Source organism: Rhinopithecus bieti, unplaced genomic scaffold, assembly GCF_001698545.2.
Source record: "Rhinopithecus bieti isolate Rb0 unplaced genomic scaffold, ASM169854v2 scaffold_32072, whole genome shotgun sequence".
Lineage (NCBI taxonomy): Eukaryota > Metazoa > Chordata > Mammalia > Primates > Cercopithecidae > Rhinopithecus > Rhinopithecus bieti.
Window position 1 is genome coordinate 217292 of NW_016813565.1, and position 3808 is coordinate 221099.

Here is a 3808-nt window from a genome sequence, read left to right on the forward strand (position 1 = left end):
AAAAAAAAAAAAAAAAAAAAAAAAAAAAGAATATAGTTTAAGAAGTTAATTATAAAACATTGTCCCTGCCTTGCCCACATTTCTTTCTTTCTTTTTTTTTTTTTTGAGATGGAGTCTCGCTCTGTTGCCCAGGCTGGAGTGCAGTGGCGCGATTGCAGCTCACTGCAAGCTCCACCTCCTGGGTTCATGCCATTCTCCTGCCTCAGCCTCCTGAGAACCTGGGACTGCAGGCACCCGCCACCATGCCTGGCTGATTTTTTTTGTATTTTTAGTAGAGATGGGGTTTCACTGTGTTTACCGGGATGATCTTGATCTCCTGACCTCATGATCCGCCCACCTCGGCATCCCAAAGTGTTGGGATTACAGGCGTGAGCCACCGCGCCCAGCCGCCTTGCCCACATTTCTAAACCCGAGTCAATTATTTTCATTTTATAGCTGTTTATTCTTAAAAATTTACTTTAAAAATGATTGCTTGTTAAGTCTAAATTACGTGTTCCTACTATTTATGGGGTTCTTCCCCCATTTAGTCATTACTTACTGACTTTTTGAGACGGAGTTTCGCTCTTGTCGCCCAGACTGGAGTGCAGTGGTGGGATCTCGGGTCACTGCAACCTCTGCCTCTTAGGTTCAAGTGATTCTCCTGCCTCAGCCTCTTGAGTAGCTGGGCTTACAGGCGCCTGCCGCCACTCCTGGCTACTTTTTTGTATTTTTAGTAGAGATGGGGTTTCACCGTGTTGACCAGGCTGGTCTTGAGCCCCTGACCTCAAGCGATCTGCCTGCCTCGGCCTCCCAAAGTGCTGGGATTACGGGCATGAGCCACTGTGCCTGGCCTATTTATTGATGCCTTACTATAGAAGATGAGTCTTTTAACTCTTACTCAAGTTTTTCTTCTCCTGTACTCCTATATGTGTAATATTTTACTTGATTGATGTCTGAAAATACTGTTCTCAGCGGAGAATACCAGTTCAACTTTTGGTTCAATTTTTAATTTTTTAAAGAGTTAACCATTGCCTTTTGTTTTGCTTACCTTTTTTTTTTTTTTTTGAGACAGAGTCTTGCTCTGTCACCCAGGCTGGAGTGCAGTGGCGCGATTGCAGCTCACTGTAACCTCTGCCTCCCGGGTCCAAGCAATTCTCCTGCCTCAGCCTCCTGAGTAATTGGAACTACAGGCGTGTGCCACCTGCCCAGCTAATTTTTGTGTTTTTTTGTAGAGATGGGGTTTTGCCATGTTGACCAGGCTGGTCTTGAACTCCTGACCTTAAGTGATCCTCCCGCCTTGGCTTCCCAATGTGCTGGGATTATAGCTGTGAGACACTGCGCCGGCCAGTGTCTGAAATTCTAAGACGATGTGCCCAAGTGTGGCATTTGGTGGCCTTATTCAGTCTAGAAACTCATGCCTTCATTGCTAGTGGAAAATATTCTTGTTATATTTCTTTGCTAACCTCTTCTGTTTCATTTCACTTTCTCTTTTCTCAGTATTTCTCTGTGATAGTTAAAATTATACCTCTTAGTGAAGATTTTCCTGCCTTTCTGTCTCTCGTGTTCTGTTTCCACAACTCTCAAGTTTGTCTCGTAGCCCTTCTTTTGCATTTTTAATTTCTGCTGTCACTTTTATAGCTTGAGAGCTTTCTTATGACCCAAGTGCCCCTTTTTTGGTGGCATCTGTTTCTTCAAGCTGTGTTTTATCTCATCTGTGTAAAGGTGTTTCCTTTGGCATTTCCTTCTGTGCATTGTCTCATTGCTTTGAATACCTTTTGTGTGGGTTTGTTTAGTCTCTGGCCCATGCCGTGAGGTTCTGAGCTCTCACTTTGTGCTTGGTGGCCGGTGGCTGTCCACCCACGTTTACTGGTACCTGCTCACCTGAAGGGCTTTGGCAGCAGCCTTCGCTGCAGGGTGAGGTCTGAGGGGGAGCCTGAATGCTAGTTCAGTTCTTCCAGAGGACTCACTACTCTCTTCTCTTGCTTGGTGAGCAGGTGGGTGTTGTGAGTCTGGCTGCCATTGTTCTGGGATGGGATATCTCACCCTCGGGGAGCCTGTCACTGCGCTGTGCTGCTCTCACGGCGCCCCTTGCTTCACACTTAGTGGGGCTCAGAGCTTCTGTGTTCTCACTTTTCCAGCTTGTCTTTTGCTGAGATGGAGGCCGAGGGGCCTGCCTGGCCACAGGGTCTCATGGAAGGCATCTGCTGCTCACTGTACAGACTTGAGGCCCATCCTCCTGACGTTGGTCTCCTGAGGTTCCTTTCATTCCCAAGCCTTTTCGGGGTCTCTGTTGGAGACGATTTGCTTCTTACTTGTCTTCCCTCCTGCAGGTAGCTGGAGTGCAGCTTGCTCTCCATGGCTGAGGCAGTTACTGCTTGACCGTTGCTTGACGGTGTCCAGGATTGTGATCACTCTGTTGTCCTTGATGACTGATTGTTTCTACACACATGCCCCTGCCCCCATTTATGACTCGTGATATACTCTTGGTTTATCACTGCCTGAGAGAAGGCCTTGGGGAGGAATAATTTGACTTCATGTAATTTTTATTTTTTTTAGAGATGGGGTCTTACTATGTTGCCCAGGCTGGTCCTGAACTCCTGGCCTCAAGTGATTCTCTTGCCTCAGCCTCCCAAAGTGCTGGGGTTACAGGCATGAGTCACTGCATCTGGCCACTTTCTTATTCTTTTTTTTTTTTTTTTTTGAGATGGAGTCTCACTCTGTTGCCCAGGCTGGAGTGCAGTGGCGTGATTTTGGCTCACTGCAACCTCTGCCTCCCGGGTTCAAGCAATTCTCCCACCTCAGCCTCCCGAGTAGCCGGGACTACAGGCGTGTACCACCATGCCCGGCTAATTTTTGTATTTTTAGGAGACGTGGGGTTTTGCCATGTGGCTAGGCTGGTGTTGAACTCCTGACTTCAAGTGATCTGCCCACCTTGGCCTCCCAAAGTGTTGGGATTGCAGGCATGAGCCTCCATGCCCGGACTCTCATGCTTATTGAAGTAGTAATACCTGACTTCTAATCAAATTTGGGCAGGTGGTTCTGAGAGCTTGTGTGGCATGTATTTCTAAGTGGAATTTTAAATAGAATTTAAAATTCTATTCATTTAAATAGAATGGTGACTTGGCATTTATTCCTTATCTGAAGTAAGCAAGTAGGAAGGACCTTGTTCCCTGTTCAAGGGAATGAACGGTGCAGTGTATTCTTTGCAAACCTCCATATGGGATTAGTCTGTAGTGCTCTGAAACCCAGAAATCAAAGGAAAAGCGTGGGGCCTTTGACCGACTGACCTTTGTTTATTGCTAGTAATAGAATATAGTAAATGGAAATTTCTCTCAGTAGTTTAGTCAGTAGACTGTGTCATTTCTCTCAGTAGTTTAGTCTGTAGATTCTGTCATTTCTCTCAGTAGTTTAGTCGTAGATTCCGTCATTTCTCTCAGTAGTTTAGTCGTAGATTCCGTCATTTCTCTCAGTAGTTTAGTCGGTAGATTCCGTCGTTTCTCTCGGTAGTTTAGTCGGTAGATTCCGTCGTTTCTCTCAGTAGTTTAGTCGTAGATTCTGTCGTTTCTCTCAGTAGTTTAGTCGTAGATTCTGTCGTTTCTCTCAGTAGTTTAGTCGTAGATTCTGTTGTTTCTCTCGGTAGTTTAGTAGGTAGATTCCGTCGTTTCTCTCAGTACTTTAGTCTGTAGATTCTGTCATTTCTCTCAGTAGTTTAGTCGTAGATTCCGTCGTTTCTCTTGGTAGTTTAGTCTGTAGATTCCGTCGTTTCTCAGTACTTTAGTCTGTAGATTCTGTCATTTCTCTCAGTAGTTTAGTCGTAGATTCCATCGTT